The sequence below is a fragment of the Magallana gigas genome, chromosome 10, assembly GCF_963853765.1.
Source record: "Magallana gigas chromosome 10, xbMagGiga1.1, whole genome shotgun sequence".
NCBI classification, from domain to species: Eukaryota; Metazoa; Mollusca; class Bivalvia; order Ostreida; family Ostreidae; genus Magallana; species Magallana gigas.
Window position 1 is genome coordinate 4,321,201 of NC_088862.1, and position 12,956 is coordinate 4,334,156.

General features: G+C 30.2%; 1 long non-coding RNA gene across 2 annotated transcripts; it reads right to left on the bottom strand.

Moving 5' to 3' along the window:
- Positions 1 to 2,382: 2,382 nt before the first annotated feature.
- On the bottom strand, positions 2,383 to 7,052 carry LOC136272464 (uncharacterized). Of its 2 annotated transcripts, none has more exons than XR_010710470.1 (3): positions 6,923 to 7,052; positions 6,439 to 6,541; positions 2,383 to 5,250 (listed from the first exon to the last, which is right to left on the bottom strand). It is a non-coding gene; the product is annotated as an uncharacterized lncRNA (long non-coding RNA). The 2 variants fall into 2 exon arrangements; XR_010710471.1 differs by having other exon boundaries at positions 6,415 to 6,541.
- Positions 7,053 to 12,956: the final 5,904 nt, after the last annotated feature.

Below are 12,956 nucleotides of genomic sequence, written 5' to 3' on the forward strand. Positions count from 1 at the left end.
ATAAATAATAACCGAATATCAAATCTCGATCAACATATTTCGTATGATCAAAATAGTTCATAGTTTATAGAAAGAATAATATCAATGTTTTTATAACAATGTTGTTACACGGTTCGTTAGTTAGACAATGACAATTAAGTTATTTGAATGAATTTTTAAGTATCTTAAAGGTAAAACATTTAAATTGAAACTGACTTAAATGATTGCAAATATTTTCCATAGAAAAGGAATATCATTAGATTTCATAGTAGCCCTAACTCACGAATTTACACATTCGACGAAAAAAGATTAAAAGGATGTAGCAAAAACCATCATTCCACAAAAATTAGCCGCCCCACGAAAATGTATGATAGCATGGCAATTCTGCCTTTTTTATCATTTAAAGTATAAATAAATAATGATGCGGATGAAGATGATGATGATGATGAAAATGATGATGATGTATGCATAAGCGATTGATTCCCATAAAGAAAGAGTGGGGGAGATGACAAGTCTTTGCTGCTTGAGTAATTTATGATATCTGATTTCAGAATATATTAACAATGTATTTATAATCCAGTATAAACAATAACAGATTAGGACAACAAAAATAAGTTCATAGATAGTTTGAAAATCCAACAATTGAAAAGAATTTTGTAGTGAACGTGAAAAACCATAATTTTCCGCAGAAATGTAAAAAAGATTTTTACGTAAAGAAACCAATGAAACGCATAACTGATCAGACTGATTTTTTTAAAAACTCCAAATTTCGAAATGTTACGCTGTGTTAGTTTTTAACCTAGTTAGTTAACTTTAAGAGCATGCAGTGACATCATGGACTTCAGTAAATATGTTGATAATTATAAAATTTTATAACATGTTTATCTCAATATACGGTGGATATTTGTCATGGGATAAAGAACTATATATGACATGAGTCAAATTTTGCCCCCATAATTCGCCATTTTTTAAAGTGTTTCGGGTAATATAAAATGTTCTGTCATTTTTTAGAAGAGTTGATAAAAAATATATTTTTCACCTATTTATTTTATTTATTTGCACCCAGAAGTGACGCTATTTCTATAATTCAATCAAAATCGGTCAAGAATTGACATTTTTCCTATCTTTTTACGAATGGGAAATATGAAGTACATGCCTGAACAAGGAATATTTTTTTTATCATCTATTAGTCTTGGCTAGATACGTCTCTGATTAAAATATTTTGTTTTTTCAAGCGTGCGCTTTATATTTTCTGAAAGAAAAACTGCAAGAAAACAGGCTGCTTTATGATAAAAATGCAGAAATGGCGGGAAAAGGTTGTATTTACGATGTCATATTTCTAAATTGTGGGTCCTTGAGTCAAAATGAATATTATTTATGAACTTAACATATATATCTGTACAAAGAAAAAAAGAATTGCAGTAAAACGACGATGTTCATTTTAGGGGGCCATTTTAGACCCATATCATGTATCGTCGTTTTTGATATTACAATGTATGTTCTTAGTGTTTATAAATTTGTTACCAAAAAATAAACATCTTTAAAATCCTTTGCCACCAAAACCTTTAGGCGAGAAAAGCCGGTGCTTGTATGGAAACAACCTAATGTAGAATAGATTCAAGTTTATTGAAATTATCATCCGCAGGGGTAGAATGGGACCAAAACAGACTTCAAATTTTTACATCTACATTGGTAAAGAAAAAAGGTCTTCTAAAAAAGTATTTTGCCCAAAAAGATGAATTTGTGTGGAAGCCGTAAGGTTTGAACAAAATTTAATCTTGATTTGATTTTTTTACATAGAACACAAAAAATCAACATTATGAGTAGTCATGCACAATTCATTTTTTGCAGTATATTTACAAAAAATAAACATAAAGAAAGCCTACACGATGAATAAATGATACAAAGTATTTTTTTTAATTTAAATTTTGTTGACCATACACATTTGACATATTTTGATAAGATGGCGTAGCCAATTTAAGACTTTAATAATCAACTAGAGACAAAGCTCTCTGTATAAAAATATAGGCAATTATCAGATTTTACGGTAAAGTATCAGATTTTTCTTCATTGTAATTACTTTTTTGTAACGCGCCTTCTGATTAGCTGAAAAGCGTGTGCATTTTATGAACACTGTTGCCTACGTCACAGTAAAACTAACATCGAAAACGTATTAAACATAATGAATTTACGTTCGGTTCGTATAGGTTATATTCAAAATCATTTTAAAGGTCAAACCCAACTTCAGGTTCTCCGATCCTCAGGTACCAAAAATTGAAATTTTAAATCAAACTACATTTTACTTCTCATACTAATGATTATAATATTTAATGAAGCATTTATATGTATTGTTTCCATGCGTTTTTTAAAGATAATGCATTACATGTATCACCCATATAGACTTATATAAGGAAGAAGAAGTGACTTTAAGGTTTTGCTAATTTGTATTCAGTAGAGTATGATTACACTTGATTGCTGCACATAAGAACAATCAGTAGATATGTATATGTAAAATAAATAAATAAAAATGTGCTGTATCCAGTATTATAATCACGGAAATAAAAGAAAATATCTTTACAACATGTATGAGAAAGAGTTATCTTTCTTTCAAAAAGTCACCAACAGATGTAATAATGTTCCTGAGCTTTGTTACCCTTGGTTTTCCATGACAACATTCACTCAGTACATTTTGTACATCATCAAAGCCTCTTCTTTGGTACGCTAACTGCAAATGATGCATTGAAAGGCCAGGGAGAGACGTCCTTTTCACCATGCTCTCAGACACTGTTTTGTTTGTTAGCAAGGGCATCAAAGTTTGCAAGTTAGATTTAGAGTCTTCCATCTGAAGTACAACTTGCATAATATAATCCATACTGAAAGTATAGTTCAAAATATAGGAATATGTACTGTGATGTTCGACAAGTTTCTGTAGATATGTACAGTCTTCAACTGCATCATGTGCCTCGAATGTACAGCCTGGAATTTCTAGCATAAGGATTTCCAGAGTTCATTTTGTGGTATTACAGGATGCATGATTCTTCAACATAGGCAGAGTATGACAAAATCCAATAATGCAGTCTTGCAGTGGTATATTAGAGCATTTTATCATTACTCTGCATAGAACAACACTATCGAATTTCTGCAGTTATGAGCAAATAGTATTGGTTTATGTATACCAATGTTGTGTCTCTTCCCTGTTGGTACGAAAGTCAACTCCTTGCAGTAGGTACACTCTATGTACAATAAGATCGAAAGACCATACTGTTTTTCTTTTACACACTTTGCTAAATTTAGTGGTTTATGGCACACAAAACATCCTCGCTCTAGATGATCAACCAAAACTGAAAACTCTATGTTCCTTCGCCAATCAATAATATTGGTATATTTAGATCGAGAAAGTTCTTCACTATCATTACAACTCCAACTCCAAACCAGAATTTACATCATCATGTCTGAGTTTCATTATTGTTCACATCAATGCTGTTATTTATGTCACGGCCAGTGGAAAAACTAGTGAACCCTTTTTTGAACCGACCTTTCTTGTCTCTAGCTTGTTGACAATTGGATTGTTTACAAGTAACAAATTCTCTTTCTTTGACAAAAGATTTCCAAAAAATATAAATGCCGGACTTCATGGTACGAATAAACTATTTCCGAATATAAGAAAAAGTTGTCTCGCTTTGCTGAGGATCGGAGATTGTTAATTTAGATTCGTATAAATGTGGTTCTATTGAATTCATTTCTAGAAATTTTATGGCTAAAATTTCATTTCTTAAATATCAATATATATCTGAAGAGTAATTTGCGCACTCTTCAGCCTTCTTATGTATCTATACAACAGTAATAGATAAAGAAAAAAACCGATAAAGATTAAAAACTACCAGACCTATGTCAGAGATAGAGAAAAATCACCAAAAGACTAGTCCAATATATCGATACATTAATGTCAGCATCTGATAAAGATGCTTAAAAGTTTCAAAATTTTTTGAAGTAATGATGCTTAACAAAAATTAATTCAAATTGGGCTAAACAAAAACTGATTTAAATTAGTCGTACAGAATTATTATATTAACGTACACTTAAGAGAATATGTTTTCTACAAACACATGGAAACAAAGTTACAAACTTGACAGTTATCCATTCTGCATTCATGTTCACAGGAAATGTAATTAATATATGTTTACATATTTTCGTTATTTTTAATCATGGGAAATTTGCCAGATTATCCTAATTTCAAATGAAATGCAAAGAGAAGCTTCGTTTCTACTTGCACAATGCACTTATAAACAACAGAAAAAGTACGATGTCGTAAGAGATCATGATACATCATCGAAAAGTATCGTACCCAATTTATGCAAAAAAAATCATAATCATTTCGTACCATTTTCTCTCAAAACTTCTCTATTTTTACGTTTCCCTCGATAGATGTTGTTTGTAATAAATATATCATATATATCAATGCATAGTTTGTAATAACACATGTTTTCGTGAAGATTTATAAATGGTAACTATCATATCAAAACAATGATTTTATGTACATTTGTCATTCTTTATAAAGTTGGTTATTTCATCCTATCAATGAATCTTTTGTAAATATGACACATTTCAAACATGTTATCGATTGATAATTCAAGTTTAAGTTGATAAGTTTCAACAGTTTAAAATGTGTATGTCAAAACATCTATATTTTGAATTTAAAGACAAGTAAAATAAAAAAAAATCACAAATTGAAAAAGTGGATGGCAATTTTGACATACTGTATATAACTAGCTTAAAAATAAAACATTTGAACTTCAAATTTTTAAAAATACCGAAGACATTTGCTTGCTTGCCTTTGAACTGACATATCGAATGTTTTTTCTTAGCTGCAGGTCATAAAGACATATGCTCAAGAAGGTTCGATGATCGTTGATTTTTTAAGACTCAATTATTCTTTTTTGAAAATAAGACCTATATATTGATATTTTCAAAAACTAACAAAAATACATTTCTTAAGTTAAAATATTTTGATTTTGTCTTTACTAAATGATAATTTATGGCTAAAAGGATCCTATCTAAAATCTTAGGACAGGTACAATAGGTAACTTTTTTACCATGCACTGTCTTAAAGATTCAATCAAAAATGTCCTGGTGTATTTTCTAGATGATAAAATGTTTATACAACTGATGTCAATTCAGCCTTTTTCCTTAGTTCTGACTGGTTCAATTCTAAGATTTACAGTTCCTTAATAATAGATGGACATCCAGGCTTTCTCTTTGGTAGACCTCTATCTGAAAAAGACAACTTTAACATATTTAATTTTTTTCTTCAACCATTAAAATAGTGTGAATGAAAACACCATTCAACTGTAAATAATTTGATAATAATAAAGATTATTTAATAGTGTGGTTTTTATGAAAGTTAAGAACAAACTTAATTTTTGCAACAATTTTAAGGTTGTACTTTAAAACAAATACACAGACCAATTCAGAAATGCTTCAAATATAAGCACTTGATCTAGTTTAAATTTTCTGGTGAACATCGCAACAGTTCTCAGTTTAAAACTTAGTTGTGAATAACCATTATAACGGGTTAGCATTTTTAATGACTTAAACTATGTGATGAAATCTATATTCAGAAATTCTGTTTAGCTACCATTGTAACACTTTCAATATTTACCTTTCTACATGCTTGTGTGTAGTCGGCAATCTTGCATTGTTCTTACCCTTGGGTGTCCAAACGGCTTTTATTACTATTTAAACACTTTCATAACAACTTTAAAGAAGCATGGTCACGAATTTGGTCAAATTTTATTTGTCTGTTTTTATTATTTACAATGATTTATGAATCCATTTCTAATGATAAAATGAAAATTGGGTGCCCGTCGATGAGTTTTAAACAAGATACAGGGCTCACAATTCTCGTCATGTAAACAAGGTTCGTGCCCTGGTTTTGTTTACATATGTTCAATTTACGAGTAAAAATCTTTTTCAAGATGATTTGTGTATACTCTTATTCATTTTAAGCATAAATATACAGTTCCTAACGATTAACACATTCATTTTTGGAATTTTCACTTCAACATTCAAAATGTAAACAAAAGCGTTTTTTACTTAGCGAGGAATTGTAAGCTATGTAACTCGCTTTTGACTCAACAAATGACACTTAACTTTTGGTTGCCCATCAAAATGCCTTACTGAAGCATTATAAACATTAAATTTGAAAAAATAATTTTTGATCAAAATCGTGACCATGTCTCTTTAAAATGCCACTTTTCTTATCGTGATACTCTGTTGTCCTGCATACTAAGCACCTGTAAATCTGTCATTTTACGTCATTCAATAGCAAAGAATTGTAAATTGATATTTATTATTTCTTTCTACTAACGCACTGCAAGAAAATATATATTTGATTAATGGTATCAAGTCTTTTTTTAATGACATTTGCATGTTTACCTCTTTTGTTTTGCATTTCAGTACCTTGTGGTGGTCCACGTGTATCTTGTCTGATAAGCTATCACTTCCTTGATCAATCATCACAGAATGATAGAATGCACATTTACAAAGCATCTGTCTTATAGTTCTGAAATAAATTTTTACACATTTTTACTTAAGGACATTCTAGAAAATGGTTTGTGTAAAGATTAAACTTAATTAACTTGCACGATGTACACTTAGTAAAAATGAATATTCTGTTGTGATAGTAAATGATGCAAAACAAATCTGAATGTTAATTAGTGTTGCTTGCTTAAATACATGTATGTTAACAGAGTCAGCATGGTTAAGATAAGGTATCTTACTGTTAATAATAATGTCATTTATTTTTTTCGCAAATAATTTTATATATATAAACAAAAAATGCTAACAAAAATCTTTATTTTCTTTTAAATTAACATTGGTTCATGACCAGTATATATTATTGAGTTACTGATTGCATGTTGTTGTAAGTCTTTAAAATATATACCTTTTCTACAATTTCATGAAACAATTTCCATTGCCTAGTCAAATGCTACAAGTGCATGTCAATTTGTCTTGTCCTGCTCTTGTCTCCTAGCATCCCGCACATTTAAAGACCCGATCGATTTCAATCACCTAAAAACGCAACAATGAAACCTAAATTATGTTTAACAATACCCATATCACGATATCATGCATATTACATGCATTTAGTATACAAAATTAGCGATACTAATATAGCGATTAAAAACATGTTTTAAAATTAGGTATGTCAATTTTACTCGGTTGGTTTAGTCGATTAATCGGAGTCTGTAGGCGAGCGATTGTCGAGTATTCGCTGACTTATTTGAAACTAGATTCCTTTAAAATAAGATAATGCTACTGTCACATACAATGTATCTTGAACTCAAAACATTTAAAAATAAAATAAGACGCACCTGATCAGCTTGATTTTAAATCAATTGAAATTTAAAGAATTTGATCTAAATGTCCGTTAGAGAATGTCTTACCTTTATTTTTTCTTGTGACGATTTCACGTATTTGAGCTCCATGTCATAATAGTATTAGGAAAACGTGATTTGCTTAATATTAAGTCATTGTCCCGTCATTAAGTCAACAATTAAAGTTCAATGATTTTAACAACAACCGCTTTAAAAAATGAATGACTAAAGAACGAGAAATTGAACTCTTTAAGTACATGTTTGCCTTAGTACATGTGCATCTATTCAAAACAATAATTTGATGTATAAACAAAAACAATTAATTATTAGCCAATTCAAAAAATATACTTTGTTTGATGGAACAGGGTATTACTTGATCAAAAATGCCGAAAAAAATTAAACTTTTTATATTTATTCGGAGCAAAAAAACATCACATTACAATGATTCAAAAAAAGGTTGGGAGAAAAGGTTTTCATTTAAACATCCGTTATGCATTATAAGCACAGTAAAAATTTGTTTAATAATGTTTGAAAATGTTTAACAATTTTTTTAAAAAATTCTTACACAATATTTGAATAGCAGATAAGTGTTAATAGTAACTTTTTTTTTAACAAAGTGGTTGGAAACCTTCTGTACACAGATGTAGGTAAGCAATGCCAAGGCTATAAATACGGTGCAATATTTACTTGATGACCGAAAAACACTTGATTTTTTTTTTCGCACAAAATTGCAGCTTAAAAGAAAATGAAGCATGAATAGCTTGTCAGTTGGACAGTGTAAGTTTACATATATCTTTTATATTTAAACATCACGTGGTATCTTGCTCTTTGTAAAATTGTAAATATCCAGAACATTAAGAATGCAAGATACCAATTTACATGGATTTTAACGAACATTTACATATTAAAATATGGGTAAAGTAGTTAATAGAACTGTAAACCATTACCAAACAAAAAGTTAATCTTAACGTCGAGACGAAAACGTTTTGATTGCGTTTCTATATAAAAAGCTTACCAAAACTATGCATTCCAGGACTTTTGTTTGACCGTCAGTAAGTGCCCCTTATCAATATTTATAATTTCAATTCAATAGAATTTGTTTTTAGAGAAATCTAACAATTGTTTTTCGATCGAGTCGGTTCAAACTAACGGACTTCCTTAACTGTGTGCATGTCGACTATCCCAGTCTTTTATTATTCCATTCAAGTGATTAATTTCTAAGAAAATATATAGCATTTTGTTTTAAAAAGTAATATTATTTAAAGTTATATTACATGTACATCATTTATAAGAATAATAAATCAATTTGTGTTTTTTTATTTTCATATGAGATAAAAAAAAAAGTGCGAACTTTGCAAATATATTCACTATCTCAACTCGTTGAAAGAACGCAAAGATAAAACCACAGATATCCTTTTGTAAGTCTTGAAAAGAAGACTTAATATTATCAATTGAAAATCTATGAGGATGATATGTACAAGATTAGTCTAAATTGGCCAACTGGTTCTAGAGGACAAATACAAAATGTGAAAAATTTGCGGACTAATGGACAACAGACGGACGGCCGAACGGACAGACAGACAGAATAATGAACAGACAGACGGACGATAAACAACAGATGATAAGAAATGTGAACTTGAACCTTTGGCTTTGGTGAGCTAAAAGGAAGAAAAGATTAACTGATGGATGCCACCAAATTTATTTATAAAAACAAACTGACTTACCTGATCATTGTTCCAGTCCTTTATGATTTTGAAATATAAATTATCTGGAACTGGAACTTCATCTTCTTTTTAAGGTTCTCTGTTTTTACTACATATCAAAGTGAAATTAAAAATATTAGAATATTGAAAGATAATCATATCAAATTTTGGGGTTTTTTCCTCGGGTTCATAAGAAAACCTTAATACTACGGAAGCGCAACCATTACTGCTTTTATAAAGTTCGCAACTTTAGATAAAAAAATATAGAATTTCACTTTAGAATTTAATATTTTGTATCCGTCTATAGTTATTCATACATCTCACTCAAACGTTAACAAGTTTAATAGATTTGGATTATTCAATGCAAACTGCTTTGTCATGATTTATGCACTAAGGTCAATTAATTCCTTATAAAACATTCAAATAATTCGAGATTTAAGACGCCATTTGGCAATATTATACGTATTAAAACACCATTTAAGGAGTTCAAATAATCGTTAAAGTTAGCATGGCGCATAATTTATGCTAATTCCATTACTTACGTCTTACGTAACATTGATAAATTACAGGTTTTCTTAACAATCTAAAACATTTATTCCAGCCAGTTTTAAAATTAGACAAGAGAATACCTATTTACAAACAATTGCAATATTTGCACGGTTATATACCTGACTGCACAGACAACGCTGTCAAGTTTGCGCGATGAATTTCATTAAACTACACAATCTTGTGCATGTGTAACGAACAAATGAATCTAAAAAGTTCAAATACCATTGATTTTACATCTTCACACACTTTGTTGGTTAGCGAACATGCTAACTCATCATGTCAACCGACTTGAAAGATGAATTTAAATGTTGTCATTATAATGTGAGTTCAAACTTGAAATATTGGATTTTTTTTTATTGAAAATCGCAAAAAATATAAATAATAGGATGACACAATCCCTCTATATTCAATGTTATCCGATCTGAAAGACTATTCAATTAATTCAAAATGTGGTTCTACTCTCGGCACGATCTGGGTTAAAACTGAAAACCTTTGTTATTAGTAAGTATAATTCAAGTCCTAATAATGGTTAATCAAAAGACAGGAAACGTTTCAATTTGTTTACTTGATTTGTTCAAATCATTTTTCAAGATGTAACACAGTGGTGTATGTATTCAAAGGAGAAGAGGGTATTGTCTTCTTGCCTAACAATAAAACTAAGCATGTTAAAAAATCTACAGTAATATGTCAAAAACAAAGTTTTGGAAGTAAGTTACAAAATTAACGGACGGTGTACATATGTACTTACTAGTCACAACATAAATTAAACTATTTATTGCAAAACAATAACTTCTAATAACCGGTATATATTCTTATATTTTCATATTTTCTTACTAACTCGTAGTTCACTCGGAAAGTGTACGTCTTGCACGTCCACAATCGCCTGTTTTTATTTTGTATTCGCAACAAAGTGAACTACATTACACTTATTCGGGGACATTCGAGTAAGACTCGAGAAACAATTGCAAGAACTTGTAGGATACTTTGGGTAGATTGTACGATTTTCTCAGTATTGAACGCACTACGAAGTTTCGCCAGATTTAATCGAACATTGTGCTTGAAAGCAGTGCGACTGTTTTTCGAAAGTATACAAATACTTAAAATAAACTTGTACTGTTGACACGATTTTTTTTTAGCAAACTCATATCAATCGCTGCATTTAGTGATTGATGGTATGAATGAAAACCAGGTCCATCTCTACGATGAAGGCAAACTAAGAGCTATTTTCAAACTCGTTCGCTATCGTAGCTCAAAATTGTTATAGTGTGACAAGGGCTTAAGTACAATTATCTGTTGTTAATCGTTCAGGCGTTCCAAAATTCAATACCTATATCAATATATTGACTTTCTGATTTTCTATCAGGCCAGATTTTTAAGCTCTTATGAGAGATAAAGCTAATCATAACTTATGAAATCGGGGCTGGTATAAAAACAGACACTATAATCTTTACAACAAAGTGTGTCTAGACAAAATTTTTGAACAACAAACATCGCAGGCAGTATGAAGTCTAGTGATAAAATTGCCAAACTATTGAACGAGTTGATCATGATTGTTATTATATCTTAATAAAGACTAGACTTTGACCCGTGCGTGCACGGGTTGACATTGCATAACGGACATTTACGAAATAGATACAACGACACACCTTATTATTGACATTTACATAACAAAGCTATAAGCCTACAGTAATGCTATTTATTTCACTACACTTTCCATAGTTTGAATAATCTAACTGTGTCTCTGAACTGGCCTTAACAACAGTAAGAATGCCTCCCTTATACCCGTAATGTAGCAGAAAATTGCAGAATCGCTCCGGAACGATTTTGGAGAAAGTTGATGAAGTTGCCTTGAAAATAACAGTCAAATTCATCACAACAAACCTTTTTGAGACTGCAAATACCTTTCAACTAAAAATTTATATCCATAGAATGGAAGAATTCAACGCCTTTTCACCAACGTACACGTATTTTCTTTGAAAACTGGGTCCGTAGGACATTATTCAATTTTACGATAAAACATATTCTATCTTCATTCTCCTAACAAATATAATGTAACTTTTTTGCATGTAATCAAATATTTTTTGTCATCAAATTAAAAGTAAGTACTTAGTTGAAATGTATTTTTGTTATTTTATACTTTCTCTCATAAGAAATCATTATTATATATGAACAGAATACATAGCAAAAGTCCAATGAAACTTTACCCGTTTTTGTATTATTATTTCAGAGTTTATTCAAGCAGATGTGATATTGTGGAAACATAAACTAAAGATCCCGTTAGCATGAATGTATTGCGCAAGCGCAATATTGTAAAATCCAGGTGATTTCCGGGATTTTTTAAAGGAATTTTCGTTGATTATTAATTAGCGAAGCTTAACTGAGAAAAAATAAAAACAAATTGGTAATCTTCAAGTACCAATGCTGTTTAAAATATATAAAACAAAAGACAGTATTCTTCCGATTTCTCGGTATTAAAGACCAAAAATTCGAGTCTATTTTTTTAATATAGTAGTATAGATATGCTATGAATATTTTGCATTTTTAATTTATACTGATATGCGACCAATGTTGAAAAAAATGCCTATCTAAATATCACTTTCATCCAGGCATAATACAAGTTGAATGTATTTAAAACCTCGTTGAGGACACGTTTCATGTTTGTACGGCTTCCAAGCTTAGCACATTTGCTCACAGGAAATCAGGAAGCATTAATATTGTATATAATTTGTGTTATTCATTTAAAAATAGTGTATGTTTATTGAACTCAATTAAAAAGCAATTGAAAAATAAGGGAACAGAAACATGTTTTGCATAACTTATATATTATTTCTACACCTTTTCCAATATGTTTACATCGGGGTTCTTGGAGGGTGAGTAAGTAATCTTATTTGTATTTAAAGTTATGATATGTACTTCTTGTATACATACAAAAAGGTATTTTTATTTTACAGAAGAAATGAATCATTTTGTTTTGTGGATCATAAGTGGAACCGAACAGCACAGAAATGCATCCGTAAGTTTTTTAACAGTGGACTTATTTTTTCTTTAAAATGTCAAGCATACAACTATACTGTAAAAGTGATAATTTATGCATGGGAAAAAGTTATACTAGTTAAGAGGTAAGCATAAAACTGCGTAAAATGCTCCTCGAACATGGTAAAAAAAACATCAAAATTTTAGAATGGTAAATCTGCGTATTTAGTACCCACGCCTACTTAAGGTAATTATCCATACGTCACAAAACAACGTCTGACATAATTCACGCGTTATTACGTCTTGTCCGTGCCCGATCTAATTGAGAGCTAACGTTAAAAGGTGTAATTCAAAGCTGTTTGGTCCGATTTTTTGT